The 18,779-nt window shown below is 39.8% G+C and overlaps 1 long non-coding RNA gene across 4 annotated transcripts in view; it reads right to left on the reverse strand.

The window, feature by feature from the left end:
* The window catches only part of LOC110545506 (uncharacterized), a 79,933-nt gene that overhangs the window by 52,377 nt on the left and 8,777 nt on the right, over positions 1 to 18,779 (reverse strand). For 2 of the 4 annotated variants that reach the window (XR_009594761.1, XR_009594759.1), the window contains exons 2-3: positions 10,355 to 10,490; positions 8,878 to 9,004 (exon numbers count right to left, since the gene is read on the reverse strand). This is a non-coding gene — a long non-coding RNA (uncharacterized LOC110545506). Of the gene's footprint in view, positions 1 to 8,354; positions 8,623 to 8,867; positions 9,005 to 10,354; positions 10,491 to 18,779 lie in introns of those variants that run through there. The other 2 variants (XR_009594758.1, XR_009594760.1) reach the window with 2 other exon arrangements.

An 18,779-nucleotide genomic window follows, 5' to 3' on the forward strand; every position in this document is an offset into this window, starting at 1 on the left:
TCAAAAATAATTTTAAAGGGCTATCCTAAGCAGACATGTTAAGCTGATTTTCCTCACATTTTAGAAACTGAGTATTTTGGTAAGTGTGGGTTTGTTTGTCACTTTTAATGTATTTTTAAATTCTGTGGTAGAGTTCTATTTTTCCTATTCTCTATGATTGGCACTCGTTACTCAGCTTCTATAATCATTGTGTAAATTCTTAAACTGCTTTCTATTCAATCTAGTAACTTTGAAACATGTCCACAGTCACTGAGTCTTGTCTTTCCAATGATGATCTAGTGTATCTCTCCATCTGTTTACATCACCCTTTACTTTTCCTGTTACAGTTTAAGTATTTTCTTGGAGTAAATCTTGAGGCTCAAGGAAAATTCTCAAGTAACTTACTTTTGGTTCGTGGCTATGAATGGAATCTCTCCCTTTATGCTTTTATTAATAAGCAGCTATTTTTTCACTGACAGAAACACAATGGTTCTGTGCGGGTTTCCTTTGGCTCAAGTCTTTGCTGTACTCGTTCATTATTTATAGCAGTCTAGAGGATGCTTTTCTTGGAACAGTTAGGCCTATCATCATGTCCAGTGGATTACTGCTTTTTACTCTTATATATTTTATGTCTTTCCCAAATAGTTATTACCAGCATTTCTAATACCATGCCAAGAAGTACAACCCTGAGGAATCTGCTAGGCTTTCGAGGAGTGGACCTCCATGGCTCTCAGTAAGCGTGGCCACGGTGCCTCAGATAAAGTATGTGTTTCTTCCCTGAACTTGTGAAGCTCCAGGCAAGGGAAATGATTTTACTGACTGTAAAAATGACTAAAATAGTTGTTTGTTTAAAAAATGCTTATCTTTGTGATTTAATTTCCCCTCTTTTGAAAATGAATATTTGCTAGTTAATAAAATGCCAAGGAATTCAAATGTAGCCCTATTTTTTTTCTCTTTTCAAATGTTTACCAGGTTTTTGCATGCCCTCAGTATTATATCCGTTGGCACCTAAAACTTGAGAATTGATCATCATTCTTTGCCCAATGTATGTTTTCATGATTCATGTACATAACTGTAAAATCTCTCTCTTTCTCTCTCTCTCTCAAAAGAAAAGTCTGGTTTTAATTATTTTTCTTGTTGGTGATGGTAATTATATATCTTTTCTAACTTAGTCTTTAAGTTTATTGTGTTCTCTGGGGAAATTTTATCTTATCTTCTTGGCGTTTAATATAAGTGATGCGCTGGTCCCTCACTTTATTGCTCTTTATATTCCCCTCCTCAGTGTTATTCTTGATACTTTATTTTCTCTGCCTGGTCTCTGTCAGGGAGGAGAAACATCAGACTTGTGTTTATATTTCAATGTTATGGAATTCTTTTTCCAAGTCTAGAATCTAGACACTAGATGGAATTTGACAAATATTTAAATTGCAGGCATATTTCTTGCCCAAGGCATCATTTATATGAACTAATGAATCCAGGCAGTGGACACCATATTCATCTGCAAACTTTGGGGATCAGGGAGGTTAAGTGTCTTGTCAATGTTTTACATCTTGTAAATGGGAGAACTGTCATTAAAACTTTACTTTTCTATTACCAGTTGTTTTACTTTCATTCATTAACCTTGCCTTTAAGCAATTATGCTGCATGACTTTCTCCTCAGATGCATCTGAAATAGCAACTATCTGCTGATGAAGAGATCTCAGAGCCCCACCTCAGACTTACTGAGTCAGAACTTCTAAGTGTGTTGATGTAATGCATACCTTTCAGCCTAGCACTCAGAAGGCAAGAAGTGTCACAAGTTCAAGGTCACTCAGGGATGTGTTGGCTAATTTGATGTCAGCTTGGCACAAGGTAGAGTCACCTGAGAGAAGGGAACCCTAAATGAGAAAATGTCTCCATAAGACTAGGCTATAGGCAAACCTATAATACATTTTCTTATCTAGTGTTTGATGGGGAAGGACCCAAGTTTGGTTTCCAACGGCCATGTTAAGTAGTTCACAGACACTTATAACTCAAGCCCCAGGGGACCTGAAGCCCTCTTCTGGCTTCTGCAGGTATCTGCATTCACAAGCACACACCCACCTATCCCACACCCCCACACACATAAACACACAATTTTAAATGCAATGGAATATTTATTTAGTTCAAATAATCTACACTGAAAATTTAAAGCTAGTCTGGAATACACGATCTCCTGACTCAAAAGTATTAAGAAGGAGGAAGAGGAGGAGGACATAACGAGAAGAGGAGCAGGAGGAGGAGGAGGAGAAGGAGGAGGAGGAGGAGGAGGAGGAGGAGGAGGAGGAGGAGGAGGAGGAGGAGGAGGAGGAAGAGGGATGCAATACCAGGAAACCCTTGTCATCTTCTAGAACCTTGAACAGACCACCCAGCAAAAAAGTCTCGCCTAGACTTCTGACTGACAGATAAGGTGAAAGAATGAATGTGTGGTATTCCACACTGCTAAATTTATTGTAATTTAATGCATAACAACAGAAAGTTAAAATACTTGCTGATACACCTTGAACCTAGAATGTTCCCCAAAGACGTATGTAGACTCTATACCCATTGTAGCAAAGACTTGGGACTCTTCATGCTGCTTCTGGAAGATAGTGAGAAATTTTAAAAGGAAGGGCCTAGTGGGAGTTTTAAGGTCACTGGGGGAAGGTCCTTGAGGAGGACTGAAGGAGACTGATTGCTTCCTCTATTTCTTATTCTCCCTACACTCTGAGGTGAGCAGCCTGCACCACATCCTCCTACCATAAGGTTCCCATAAGGTTGCTTTGACCCCAAAACAAAAAACATGGATGGAAACTCCTAAAACTGAGGAGCAAAATAAAGTTCTTTTCCATTTGATTACCTCAGGTATTCTGTTACAGTAATGGAAAGTAACACACCTCCCTACTCAAAAGTCCAACACCCAACTTTGTTATAGTATTATTTCCAGACTTGAGGGGAGAGATTGTAGTAATCATTCATTTATCTGTTTTTACTTTTAAATGTATCTTTCAAAGTAGTGAATACATTACCACATATTCATTATAACACTTTAAAACCCAACAGAACCAAGAATCAATGAGGATGTGGAACAGTTGGAATTCTCATACTGGGGGTAGAAAATGTTGCAATCATTCTGGGAAACTGGCATGTCTTGCAAAATTAACATCTACTTACCATACAGTCTAGCAATTGCACTTCTAAATATTTAGTCCCCTCCTCCCAAAAAAGTAATTTAAAATGTATTTCCATTCAAACTTCTAAACAAATGTTCCACATATTTACATAGTCTACATCTGTAAACAACCCAAATATTCCTCAACATTTGGAATATGGGCTGGGCTGGGCTGGTACATTCATAGAATAGGACAGAGCTAAATACATGTAAAACACAAATAAGTCTTGAAATCACATATACATCCTGTTTTAATGGTGGTGGTGGTTTTGCAGGAACACAAAATTTTTAAAAGTCATTGTATTGTGTACTTTAAAGGGCTGTGGTTTAACTGTATGCAAATTACTCCTCAATGATGTTGAAAAGCAGGTAATCCAACTTCATAGCACACGGTTGTGCAGGTACAGAAGATAGAAGTCTACTCAGCCTAGAGTCAGTCACTGTTACTAAATTCCTGCATATATTTCTAGAGACATTTTTGCTTATTGTAAATTTTAGATGTTTACCTATCAGTACATTTTTAAATCACCTTTAAAAACAGCATAATGGTCCATTTATGGATGTGCCTAATTTACTGAGCCACTGTCTCATGTGTGCTAGAATATTTAATGTCTCTGATGTGTGCTAGAATATTTCCATCCTTCTTATAAACAACAAACACAGAACTGCTGGGCTAAAGAGTGTGTGCGTGTTCTGAAGATATGTTCAATCACTCTCCATTGAAGCTATGTCACTGCAGATCCACCAGCGACGAGTGTCTGCTGACATGGTATGTGATAAAAGTGCTTCAAAAGCACACAGCACTCTAATATCGCTCTGTAGTTCTTATGAGTGTCATTGAACATCTTTCTACAGTTCTGAGAGTCAGTCACATTCCTGTTTAGGGTTTTTTCATAAACTACTCATCTATTTTCAATTTTTTATAGTTATTGGTCTTTCCATGTGGTTTTATAATAGTTCTTTATGATCTTGGCTCAGCCTCTCTAGGAAACAAAGCTTAGATGCTAATGGTTTATTGAGTGAGTGCAATCCCAAGATAACAAAAGTGAAGGGAAAATAAAAGTAAAGCCAAGAAAGGAGGAAAATCACAAGTTGTCACCTCATCAAGTGGACCGCAGTGTCACAAGCCACAAATGGCTCAGTTAAGTGAATGTCAAAGGTGAGGGAATGTGGTGAAGGAGTTGAGAACAATAGACTCCACAATGTGCTGCCCTGGCTTGCTGGGTACTTAAGGCTGATGCCACGGACAAACTGTCACTACAGCGAGTGCTAACCCTTCTTTTCATACTTTTACCAGGCTATAAAGAGTCCTTTGGTGTTCCCAAAACAAACAAACAAACAAACAAACAAACAAGCAGTGTTTATTACCAGACTGGGAATGTTGGAGCAAGAGAACTAATAAACCCAGTAAAGTGACTTTTCTCTCCGTTACCTTTGTACCTCCCCAATACAGTTCTCTTAGTGACCAGCCTAGAGTTCATGGCCTCTAACCCAGGTCCCTTATTCTGCTTTGTCCATCTCTTTGGATCTTTAGTTCCTATGATAATCCCATTGATAAAACACTAGTGCATCCCTCCGGAGAATCTGTCTTGTATTCATTTGACTGTTGGACCCAGATGAGGATTCTACCTAAGGTCTGAGATGGGCAGAGGATGATCAGTCCTTCCTACCATAGGAGTGGGGAGGAGAGGATTTCATTGCGGCTTCTTGTCAACATGCGTTTCGCAGGACAACAGCTGTGTTGCCGGTATGAGCTGCACTCCCCTGATCTGGTAGAAAAGCTGGAGCTCCCATTCAGGGGCAATCATCAGTGCAGTTGTTGTCCTTGCTCAGGCTTCATCCCAGTGCAGTACAGAATGATGATAAACATACAGATGCAGTAAAGCATAGTTAGTATGTACAACACTCATTTGTTGTCGTCAACATTTTTCAGCTCTTACTAAACCTATTGTTACCTACTGGGTCTGAGAAATGATTTCTAGAAGGGAGTCATACAATTGGAGAGCTAGACTTGATGTTGAGCTATTGTCCATTTCACAAAGGGCAATAACAGTCACGTAATCCACAGTTTGAATGCGATTAGTGATACACCCATCTCTTTAGTTTTACCAAGACGTTGTTAATTACGGAGACATCATCCTATCTTGATGTATTACGGTTTAAATTATAGCTTCTCTCCCTGGAAAATGTTGTAAAATACAATGTAGCTTTAGATGTGCAATTTTTACTTGGCATGGTCTGTGGGACATCCTCAGAGGTATTTAAAGAGGGGGAAAAATGTCCAGCAAGACAGGAATGAATAGAAAAAGCATGTTTAAAATAAACTGGACTTCCAAAACAACCTTTGCCCTATAGAATTAACCACTTCCTTAACGGTGGTCCATCCTCTCAACCATCTTAACCACCAAAGTAGCTCTTACATTCTTCCGCAATAATCCCCATACAGTTTTAATGGCATCTGGCTAATTATGGTCCTTCTTTCCTGTTTGGAATGTAAATTCCATGAGGGCACAAACTGGAAGAGACTATCTCAGTTTAGGCCTATGGCTTTGAATAAAACCTAAAATTTAAAAAAAAAAGTTGTTTAAACTTAAAACACATTTCTAGATGACTGATATAAAGAGCAACATAATGAATCAAATCCGACTGCCTCCTTTGAAAACCTTACTTGATACTGCCATAGCTCCCTTCACCCCACCATTCTGAACTCTGGGGTCCTCTTGTCCGATTCCCCCACTTCCCTATGTATGTGTCCATCTTGTCTACAAGAGAGGGAGCTCTTTGAAGACACAGGCTGTTTTAATCATTTTAAGATCCCTGGCACCGAATACAGACTCAGCAAACATTTGTTGAGTGCTAGGCAGTGGTGTTATAGGTCTTTCAGGAGCATCCTGTTATAGGTCTTTCATAGCATTCAGGAGGCAGAGGCAGGTGGATTTCTGAGTTCGAGGCTAGCCTGGTGTGCACAGCAAGTTCCAGGACGGCCAGTGATTCACAGGGAAAGCCTATCTCATTAGAAAAAAAGAAAAAAAAAAAAAGACTGTGGGACTGGAGAGATGGCTCAGTGGTTAAGAGCACTGTCTGCTCTTTCAAAGGACTCAGAATAAATTCTCATCACCTACATGGTAGTTCACAACAGTCTGTAACCCCAGTTCTAAGGGATTTGATACACTCACACCAATGCACATAAAATAAAATTAGTAAATTATTTAAAAAAAATTGTTGAGCAAGTGAACAAATGAATGAATGAATGAATGAAGTGCATTTATTGTGGCAGACTAAGTGAAAGAGCCTGAACATCATAGGAAGCAACTAGTGTGTTTTATCATCATGTTCAGAAAAGAGAGATATCTCTTTGGGGAGAAAATGTAGGTAAGTGGAAAGAGTGTGCTCTTTGGAAATCAATTACTTGAGTTGTGATTCTAAATCTGCCCTTGCTTTGGGTAAGTTCCTTCTCTTTTTCGAGCATCAGTTTCTTGGACTACAAGCAGAAACACATAGGTGGGTTTTAGCAATTGGAAGGTCCCACTACAGGACATGGGATGAGGTTACAGCTGTGCTCTACACTATGATTATTCACAGTTACTACTACTACGAGGTAGTGAGTGGATCTGGAGAGGTGGCTCAGCGGATAAGAGCACTGTCTTCCACAGGACCCAGGTTCAGTTCCCAGCACTCATGTGACCGTTTACAACAGTCTGTAACTCTAGTTGCAGGGGATCTGACTCCCTTATAAATGCAGGCAAACAAAACAAACAAACAAACCCAAAAAACAATGTACATAAAATTAAGAAATAAATAAAGTACTAAAAAATAATAATCATTTAGTTGGGACTGGAGAGATGGCTCAGAGGTTAAGAGCACTGGCTGTTCTTCCAAACATCCTGAATTCAATTCCCAGCAACCACATGGTGGCACACAACCATCCATGATACTCGGTGCTCTCTTCTGACATGCAGACATACATGCAGGCCGAACACTGCATACAGAATAAATAAATCTTTTTTTTTTTTTGGTAGCGCACATTTTAAATTTATTTTTAATTTCTTTTCACAATTTTCTCATTATATATCCCCATTAAGTCCCCTGCCTCAACCTCTCCCAGTCCTCTCTCTTCTCCTCTATCCCCTTCCCCTAGTCCACTGAAAGGGAGAGTTCACCACCATTACCATCTGCCCATAGCTTATCAAGCCTCTTCAGGACTGCCTGGATCCTCTTCCTCCATGGCCTGGCAAGGCTGCATCACCAGGGACAAGTGATCAAAGAGCAGGCAATCAAGTTCATGATAGAAGCAGCCCCTGCTCCTCTCACTCAGAGATCCACATGGAGACTGAGGTGCCAATAGGCCATATCTGAGCAAGGGGTCTAGGTCCTATCCATGCATGGTCCTCGGTTGGTGCATCAATCTCTGCAGGATCCTTTGAGCTCAGATCCTTTAGCTTTGTTGATCTCCTTGTGGGGCTCCTGTCCCCTCCATGTCCCTCTATTCCCAAACCCCTTTTTTTCTGTAAGATTCCCTGCGCTCTGCCCAAAGTTTGGCTGTGAATCTCAGTATCTGCTTCGATCTCCTGTAGGGTGGAGCTTTTCAGAGGACTGTCTATAGTAGGCTCTCATCCTGAGCAACAGTAATTAAAAACTGCATGGTACTAGCATAGAAACAGACCAGTAGATCAATGGAATCAAATAGAAGACCCAGAAATAAGCCCACACACCGACAGACACCTGGTTTTTTACAAAGATGCCAAAACCATACCATGTTGAAGAAAAGGTGCTGGTCTAACTGGAAGTCCACATGTACAAAAATGCAAATACCCCATATCTACCACCCTGCACAAAATTAAAGTCCAAGTGGATCAAAGATCTCAACATAAAACCAGACACACTAAATCTGTTGGGAAAAAAAAAAAAAGTGGGGAAGAGCCTCAAACCCATTGGCACAGGAGGCAATTTCCTGAACAGAACTCCAACAGCTCAGGCTCTAAGGTCTACAATTAATAAATGGGACCTCGTGAAACTGAAAAGCTTCTGTAAAACAAAGGACACCATCATCAAAACAAAACGACTGCCTACAGGCTGGGAAAAGATCTTCACCAACCCTACATTCGCTAGAGGGTAATATATAAAGAACTCAAGAAATTAAGACACCAACAAACCAAATAATCCAATTAAAAGATAAATAAATCTTAAAAAAATGAAAGGCAGTGAGTGAGGCTGAAGCACTATTATATTTGTAGTTGAATGGCTCTCAAGGAGATAATTTGGACAGAAAATGGAGTGGTATGGAAACATTCCCTCTGACAGGCACTCCACACACATCTTTCATTACACATGTATGGCACATCAGTACTACCACTCCACTTATGAAAACAAGTGTCGCTGAGTTCCAAGGTCACAGAGCTGGCCAGTGGTGGAGTCGATTTCAAAGTCCAATCCATCTGATTTCAGTGCATGCTCCAGGCTTAATACATCTTTCTCTGAGCAAATAAGAAGTCGAGCATATTGTGGGAATTAAATTGGATTAAAGCCTTTTTGACAACCTAGATTGTGTAAGTTAAGATAAGCTAAGATGCTGATAAATTACACAACTGTGTAAGCCTGTTTGTCATCTCCTATGCTTATCGCCTCTACTGTGTAAACATGCCTTAGCATTTTCAACAAGAGAGCTTGTTCTGAACCAGATACCCTTCCCTGCATGCAAACCCAGTAAAAACGTCTTTACCTGAACCCACCTCATTCTGCGGCAGTGGTGGAACACTACCCTCTGACCATCACAGTTGCTATTAATCAGAATCGCTGTGACTACTTGAGAGAGACCCTCGATGGAATCAAACAGGTGAAGTCTGTTGACATTTCCTCCTAGAAGAAGAGATTGAGGGTCACAAGAAGGTCACCTGAGGTTCCAGCCATTTCCTCCTATACTACCCCTCCTTGTTGTATGTACTTCTGCCCCATATTTACAAGCTTTCAGACGGTGCTTAGGGGACATACAGGATGAAACATTCACAGAAGGAGAGAAGCCCATCTATACATTCATGGGGAATGCACCATCCACCCTGGGGTAAGAGTCTTTGCTGACGGGCTGTTTTGTGGTCACCCACATTCCTGTAACTAAACCAGCACCTATGCTTTTTTAAATAACCCAATAAGCTCCTGGTTTGCCAAGCTAGACTAGGGTAGAACCGTTCCTTTCTCTGTCATTGGTGTCCTATCCACAGTGAGTAGACATGTGTTCATATCTGCTCAGGAAAGAGTCCAAAAGTAGACAGTGTCCTTGTCTTTGGGAAAGCTGTCTTTTAGGGGACTTTGTTAGGCTCATGTAACACACAAATAAAGAATTCTGCTGTTTGCCTTTTCCCAGCCCCTATCAGATATTTACTTTCTCATACCATACATTCTCAAAACACATAAGAAGCATCGATGCCCCCCAGGCCCCACTGGCCAGAGCTTCATCCTGCTTCAACCCCTTTCATCCTTTCTCCTAGGACACAGGCTTTCTTAGTCAGAGATTTTTTTTTCCTACTACAGCAAAATTTAGAAGCATATTCTGAATTCCTGTGCAATGTTTGCTGATGCTGCAGCTGTCCTCTACTCCAGCCAGAGGATCTTTAAAAGGCTCTGATCACCGCCGGTGTACCCCGGATTGAGAGGTCACTTGACACAGCCGGTCTAGCGCCGTCACTTACAGCAGTGCTGTTCAGGAAGAGGGCGGTAGAACAGGAAGGACTTCTTTGAAAATTGTCCATTTGTATACATGACTCCCCTACAGAGAGTCTGGCCAGAAATAAACATAACTTTCCCTGTGTTTCTCCTTCACAGGAGGAGCATATGGTTGGATACAACTGGCTTCTCTGAAAACCTTTCCAAAGAACACAATCTAGTTACTCAGCAAATATTTACTAAGCAACATGGAAGGAGAAAGAGCATTCCAGCAAGAGGCCGGTGAAAGGGAAGAGACTGAATGCATTACAGAGGAATAAAGCAACAAGGGTATGTCCGGGATACAGTGGGTAGTAAAATTCAAGAGAAAGGGGAACAATTGGGTACAGCTTCGGATGCCTGGGAAAGGGCTCCGAGTTTACTTCAGTAGGTAAGAGAGACTCAAGAAAGACTCTGAGCAAGTGATAGACATGATCAAAATGATCAGTAGAAGTAAGTGGGACCAACGTAAAGAATAATCCTAAAAATCAGCCATCAAAAGCTAACTACCTAAGTCTTGACATAGATTGCCTTGCTGAATAAAACTGCTAGTGTCCTTAAGGCACTGTGCTGACCCACATGTTTTTCAGTCCTCATGGCCATCTTCTAATTTGAGTGGTTACTTCCTCAGTTTGGTAGATAGTACCTGCAGTTAAAAGATTAAAAACACAGATATTGACATTACAATTCATAACAGCAGGAACACTACAGTTCTCAAGTAGCAATGAGGGGTTGGGGATTTAGCTCAGTGGGAGAGCGCTTGCCTAGCAAGCACAAGGCCCTGGGTTCAGTCCTCAGCTCTGGAAAAGAAAAAAACAAAAACAAAAACAGCCAAGAAGTAGCAATGAAAAAATAATCTTGTGGGGTCACCACAATGTGAGGCAGTGTATTAATGGGTCTCAGCGTCAGGAAGGTTGAGAACCACTGCTCTAGAGTAAAAAACCAAACCCTGACACTTGTAGGGAAGAACAGCCATTGTAAAAAACCAAGGCCAGACACTGTGTTTAAGGATTGCACCCTAGGGAACTATTTCCTCAGAGTCTCGCCTGATGAAGCTTTGCCAGCATCTAATAACATGGGGAAGGGAAATACTGAGCTACAGCCACAGGTGGTCTCCTGATAAGGATGTGTGGGTGGAGACTGAGAAGCACTGTGAGACAGCAGCTCAGACATCAGGCTGAATTATCTGGTATGCTACTGAATATTCGCTCCCACTGTAGGCATGTCTGCATGTATGAATGGTCTCTTTCCCAGAGTTCCTTTCACTAGGACATCCCATCTGAGAGAGAAAGAAAAGTGAATGGTAATGAATAAATTAACATCAGCAGTAACAAAACTATACCTATTTAAACTTCAGAAAAAAAAATTTTAAATGTCAGAAGATAAAAAGCCAAACCTATTCAGGAGGAAAGGCATGAAACCATGCAAATGAGAAAAGAGTGGAGTGAAATGCTTAGCATGTTGAGAGGGGAAGTCTAGAATTCTGAGAAAGGAGCCTTCAAAAGTGAACAAAGTGGACATTGGGACAGATGCCTGGAGCCAGCTACACCTGGCTGAGGCAGGTGAAATATAACTTGGACCCAGAAGTTCAAGACAAGCCTGGGCAACAGTCAAGATTCCATTTAAAAAAAGAAGAGCAAGTAAGAAATAAAGACTTATTTATCAGACAAACAAAAACTGAGGAAATCTGTTGCCTGCCTTGAATGAAATGTTAAAAAAACCTTCAGAGACAAGGCAAGGGGCAGAGATCACAGACAGACCTACCTGAAGAAAGGAAGAACATCATAGATGGATGTTCTCTGTGTGTAATTAGAGTAATTAAGGTGAAGGTAACTGAAACTTCAATTTTTAAAGTCTTAGCTGATTAACAGAGAACAATTTGCTCAAGATAATAGCAATAATGTATTAAGTATGCTTGATTGTATAAACGTATGAATCAAAGGATAGGAGGAAGAAATTAGGGATATTTTGTTGTTATGAAATATTACAATATGAAAAAAATTTAAAAAGTAATGAAATGTAAATATTTAAAATGAAGAAAAATAAAACATAGAAGAGATATAGTAAATATGAATTTGGATTAGCTGTAAATATGTATTGTAAACTCTTGGGCAACCACTGAAAATATATATTTTAGGGAAAGGTAAAAAAATTTTAAGTGTAATTTTTACAAGGGAAAAAAGGGGAATTTGCAGGGGACAAGCTCTAGAGATACGGTAGTGTGCACAAGGCCCTGGGTTCAATTCCTAGTACCACATCAACCAAGTATAGTAGCACATACCTGTAATTCCACCCCTTGGGAGGTTGATGCAGGAGGACCAGAAGTTCACAGACTTCAAATGAGGTCATGAAGGTAGAACATCCTCAATGATATGGTTCAGCAGATAAGAGCATTATCTATTCTTTTTTCTTTTCTCTTCTCTTTTTTTTTTTTTTTTTTTTTTAGGTTTACTTATTTGTGTATGCAGTGTTCTGCCGGCAGGCCAGAAGAGGGCACCACATCTCAGTATAGATGGTTGTGAGCCACCATGTGGTTGCTGGGAATTGAACTTAGGACCTTTGGAAGAGCAGCCAGTGCTCTTAACCTCTGAGCCATGTCTCCAGCCCCCCCTGTCTATTCTGCCAGAGGATCCAGGTTTAATTTCCAGCACCCATATGGCAGTTCAACACCTGTCTGAAACTCCAGTTCCAGGGCTTCTGACAACCTCACACAGACATACATGTAGGCAAAACACCCAATGAACATAAGATAAATATCAACTATATTTTTAAGAAAAATATTTTATATATTTATATATTTAAGATAATATATAATATATATATATTAAAAAAAAGAGAGAGACTCCAAAGCTTTCGCCACCATGTGAAGCTATGGGAAGGAGGAAACCAAGTGCAAGCCAGGAAAAGAATCCTCAGGAGAGCCCACCTGACCTTGAAGTTCCTCGTATCCAAAACTGAAAAATCACTGTACATTGTTTAAGTCACTTAGTTGATGGTATTTTGTCATTTTAGCCTAAAATGACCATGATAACTATCTAAGTTTCTACCCTGGAAAACTAGAAAATGCCAAGTTAAATATAGAGTAAGTAGACTAAAAGATACAATAAAAATAAGAGGCTAAGTCAATGAAACCCCAAACAGAAAATAAACATGGAGAAATCAGTGAAGTGAAGAGCTCACACACTCCTAGTCTGGTTAACAAAAAAATAAAGAAAGGAAAAGGAAGGAAAAAGAAGGAGAAGAAAAAAGGAAAGAGAAATGCAAGAGAGAAAACAGAGAAGGTACAAATTCTTAATGAAGAAATGAAAGAGGTGACATTACTAGAGTCCTATGGAAAAAGTTATGGAGGAATATATGAACAACTCTATATCCACAAATGTTTTGTTCAAGTGCTGGAACCAAAGGTGTGTGCCACCATGCCTGGCTATGTCCACAGATTAATAATCTAGACATAATGACTAATTACTGGAAAAACACAATCTTTCATAACTCATACAAAAAGAAAAAGAAACTGAATAAGTCTTTCTATGAAAGAAATTAAATCAATAATTAATAGCATTGCAAAACATAAAACCTCAGGCCCAGACAGTGAATACTATCAAACATTCAAGGTATAAAATTTATCATATTTCTACAACCTCTTTTAAAAGACAAAAGCAAAGAGAACAATTCTTGCCTTACCCCAGAAAACTGGCATATTCTAACGCCCAAACCAGACAGACATCATACGAAAAGAAAGCCACAGACAAATACATCTCCTGAACACAGATATAAAAATCCTCAATAAAATATAGATAAACTGTATCCTATAGTGTATTAAAAGAAGGATGCATCACAATGATGTAGGACACAGAAATATACAAGACTGGTTCAACATACAAAGTTAACCTACTGATTCACAAAACAACTGATGTGATCCATTACATAAATAGGCTAAGTAATAAAAACATATATCACCATTTGCAAACAAAATTCAACACTTACTTCTTATGGTTCACAAAAATCCAACCATAAAATAGCAATAAAGGAGAACTTTCTCAGCTTGATGGAGAATGAGTGTTGATAACCCAAACTAGCAATAAAGGAGAACTTTCTCAGCTTGATGGAGAATGAGTGTTCGTAACTCTACAAGCTTTCCGCCAAACCAGGAACAAACTAGTATGTCCCCTCTCATTGCTTTTCAGCATCATACTAGAAGTGCTAGCTCATAAAAAAAGACAAGAAAAAAATTAAAAGGTATTCATATTACAAAGGAGAGGGTAAAAACTTTTTGCTCACAGATGGCACAGTTGTGTTCAAAAACATGAAAGGCTCAAACACAGAGACAGAACCTTGGGAAGGAGTAAATGGCTGTCTTAAGGCTGCCAGACACATAGCTATGTAAAAGCCAGTGGCTCTCCTAGACACACGCAGCGAAAAGTGAGTTTGAAATGCAGAACAATTCCATTTTCTCTCACTTCTGTCAGAACAAAATACTTTGGAACAAATCTAATAAAATATATGTAAGATCTAAATGAGGAAAACTACAAAGCCCTGATGAAATAAAGGGCTTAAGAGATTTTGTAATTTTGGCAAAATACAAAAGTTGTCAGGGCAAGGAATGTGTTCTGTATGATACAATGGCATATGCATGTAACCATGCATTTTAGAAAACATATATACAATATTGAAAGTGAGTCCTGATTTAAACTGTAGGCAAGAGAGCACCTAAGGACCCATACCGAGTAACCTATTTGTCTAGTTAGGACTTACTTCCTAACATTTCCAGAACCTCCTAAAATGGGTTGAACAGCTGGAGCTAAGCCCCAGCACGTGGAACTTGTGGGGAACATTTTATATTCAAAACAAAACACTCATCAACTGGAACAAATGGACCACTTTGGTGGGTCGTAGTTGAGGAGAATGTATATGTAAGCGCAGGGGTCTTACAGAAAATCTCCTTGTCTTCTCCAGTTGTTCCTGCCTGCACCCGTCAGGTGGAAGTCGGTTCTCCCCTTCCACAGTGAGGGTTCAGAGGATTAAACTCAGGTTATCTTACCTGCTGAGCCAGCTCACCTGCTCCTGTGCCATTTTTCTGTGACACCAAAGCTTCTCTGAAAACTAATGTTTTTATGTTTAGCATTAGGTAGAATTGATGCACATGTGTATGAGATCTGTGTAACCATCATCATAGTCATTAGATAGAACACTGGTTTTCCCTGTCTCTAACACTTGCCTCAAACTGATATGCTCTGTATCACTGGAATCAGAAAATATGCAACTTTTAAAACCAGCTTCTTGCACTTAGCTTAATGACTTTAGTATATACCAAAGTTACATCATGTGTCAATGTGTTATTCCTCTTCAATGCATGGATGAACCAATTTTTTTTATCCATTTATTTTCTGAAGAACATTGGGTTGTATCAATCTGGTCAGTTATGAAAAGATTTGTTATATTGGTGAACAGGCTTTTGTAGGAATATAAAATTTCATTTACCTGGGATATTTGCCTGCAAATGCAACTGCTAGATCATATTGCAATCTATGTTTCATTGCATAAAAAGTTATCCAACTTCTCAGTAGCTGAGCCATTTTTGCATTCCCACCAGCAGGGTATGAGGGCTTCAGTATATGAGTGCATGTTTGTCATTTCATTTTAGTCATTCTAATATTTGTGTCATTATCTCATCAAGGTTTTTGTATTTTCCTAATGACTAATGAATGATGTTGAACATCTTTGTTTTACATATACTTTTTAGTAAACTGTCTGCTTATTTCTGACTCAGTTTTGATGGAATTGTTTGTTTTCTTACTGTCTAACATTGATAATTCTTTACATATTCTTCTTAAGATGTATCTAATTGTGTGTGTGTGTGTATGTGTGTTTGTACATTTCTTTGTACCACATGTTAGTAGGGGCATGTGGAGGCCAGAGGAGGGTTTAAAATCCCTAGAATTGAAGTTACAGGTGATTGTAAGCTGCCATTTAGGTGCTTTGCAAAAGCACGCATCCTTTGCAAAAGCAGTGGTCTTATCTTTGGCCTGGTTGGTAGATTTGGTTGTGGGGGTGAAATCAACACAGACAGAAAACAGCTTTTCTCAATCTTCTGTGCATCTATATATCTTTTAGGTTGGGTGTGTTTTTTAAAGGATTTTGCTTAAAACCACTGTAGGTGGCAGCACATGCTTATAACCCTGGCACTCAGGGAGGCAGAAGCAGGTGTATTTTTGTGAGTTTGAGGCCAGCCTGGTCTATGAAGTGAGTCCAGGACAGCCAAGGCTACACAGAAAAACCCTGTCTAGGAGGGTGGGGGGGGGATGTAAAAAAAAAAAAGAATAGTCCCCACAGGCTTATATATTTGAATGTTTAATCATCAGGGAGTGGCACTATTTGAGAAGGACTAGGAGGTGTGGCCTGTTGGAGTAGGTGTGGCCTTGTTGTTACTAGGGGTGGGCTTCCAGATTTCAAAGGCCCAAGCCAGGGCCAGTTCTCTCTCTTCCTGAGGCCTGCAGCTCTCAGCTACTGCTCCAGTGCCATGTGTGTGGCCATGCTTCCACTATGATGAAAATGGACTAAGTCTCTGAAACTGTAAGCAAGCCCTCAGTGAAATGCTAGCTTTTATAAGAGTGCCTGTGGTCATAACTCATCTTCACAGCAATAGAATAATGATGAAGACAACAAAGTTAAATTTAGTTATCAATTTTGAGAGCAATCTATTGAGTCTTCAAATCTCTTACATGATCTGTGATTTTTTTTTTTCTTTCAATGTTTTGTTATTTTCAGCTTCTAGTCCCTGGATTTTTTTCTAGGAGCTCTAAGGGAAATGTTGCATTATTTGCTATTTTAAATAGCTGTTGCTATTTTCTTGACTTTCACTTTCCAACTTTTACTGCCAGTATATAAAAATACCATTGATGACAAGGGTTCTGCAAATATCTCCGAGAAGATTTTTCCAGATCTGGGTTGGTCCCATTTGCTGGTCTGTGACCTGGACATGGCTTTATGATTGCTTCTAAATCTAAAACACAAGATGGAGTCAGATATTCTCAATGGAAACAGATTTTTGTTCTCTTGGTCTTTTTGCTGATTGCAAAAACATGTAAAAACATGTTTCAATGTTTGATGCAACACATGTTTACGTTTTCCTACAGCTTCACTATCAACTTGATCTGTTTTTCTTCTGTTTTGTTGCCACACCCATACTAAAATCTACAAAGCAGCCAGCCAAAACTACCAGAGTTCAGAACTGTGAAGAGTTCCAGGGAGCTCCGGGCATGCCTGTTTTCTTTTTCTCCAGAAAAATACAAAATGCAGCCCGGCATATGGCATATGCTAATAATCCCAATACCTGAAAGGCCAAGGCAGGAGGATTGCCATGAGCTTAAGGCAAGCCTAGACTATAGAAAGAGAGCCATATCAAAACCTACCTCCTCACAAAAACAAACCAAAACAACAACAAAAACCTACTTCCACAACAACAACACAAACTGAGTAACAAGGAATGGCCTGTGAATGGTCCTTCAGGTTAAGGCTGGTCCGAGTTGTCAGCTGAGGCAGAGGAAAGCAGAAAGAGGGGAAACCTTCACAAGAAAGCCTTGGCCAGAAAGTTAGTGGTTCACCTGTCCCACTGTATAGTACTACTGTCTAGTCAACAGGATGAGAGATAAGTAAATAAGTTAAAGTTCTACAGAGCATTTTACTTACCAAAAAGAGCTAATGCACACTTATTGCAGAAAAATTTAGAATATGGATAAAAGCAAAAAATGAGAAAAATGTGTGACCTGTAATCTCATCCAAGGAAACACCCATTTTGATTCTTACCTTTAGCTGCTCTTGCTTTTCCTTTATATAAACAACTAATTTTATGTTTACTCAGAAAGTAGGCTACACTGGGATGCTGTTTTAAAAGTTAAAAGTTTCCAAGTAAAATTATCCCACATGTCACTAATTACTGTCACCTTCTGTATGGCTGTCCCCAAATTTTTTGTCACTTGAATTTTTTTTTCTTTTGAAAGTGTAACAGAGATGATTAATTACACACTGCAGTAGAAAAACCTGATTGAGAAATCAACCATATCTAGTTTTCTTGGCTAGGGAACTCTTCAGAAAGGAATGTGAAGTATTTTCCCCACATCCTCCCAAGAGAATGGCCAGGACTTCAAGTCTGGTAGGTCAAAGAGGTTGAGAGGTAGCTTTTTAGTTGGGAAGTTGGTTTCCCTTGGGCAGTGGCTTTCAGCACCTGGGGAGAGGGTTAGAGATCATGAGTGACCACAGACAGCAGACACTGAGATCCAGATGGATCCCCTTCTCCTCCCTGAGGCTAGCAAAACCTGGTATGCAGATGGCTGTGAGGACCTGGAAGAAAGACTTTTAAGTGGCTTGCCACTGGGGAAGGGCATGCATAATAAGTGGGCAGCTCAGCAGTCTACCTGGTGAGGCTGCGCCCACAGAAAGGAAAGCTCAGCATCCCACAGGGAGCTATGGAGCTTCCTGCCCCAGCGCCTCTGAATTAGGGCCAGCTGTCCAGTTCTACCTTAATTTGCCTGCCTAGGGATTTCTGCTTTAGTTTACATTTAGAAAAACCAAATGAGTCATGGGGAAGATCCCTTAATAATTATATTAGACCTCTAGTTAACTAATTGTGAATCGTGTTTGGAAAATAAAGAATATGATCATTGGTTTCCCACCAACTGTCATGAAACTATTCCTTGCTCATTTTTTTGCTACATGCTACGCCATGACACACTTCTGATTTGATGTTCATCTATGATCACTGACTGTTCACCTCTGACGTCTTCTTGGTCCTTGAGGAATGGCAAGGTCTGCTGGGTCAGCCAACCATATGGCCTAAGCCCCTGGACTTGGAAACCTGAACTGGGCCAAGGCAGAAATGACAAGATAATCTTGTCATTATAATCTTGTCATGGCCCTAGCTTCCTCACAAACTTGCTTT

The sequence above is a fragment of the Meriones unguiculatus genome, chromosome 10 (assembly GCF_030254825.1).
Source record: "Meriones unguiculatus strain TT.TT164.6M chromosome 10, Bangor_MerUng_6.1, whole genome shotgun sequence".
Classification (NCBI taxonomy): Eukaryota; Metazoa; Chordata; class Mammalia; order Rodentia; family Muridae; genus Meriones; species Meriones unguiculatus.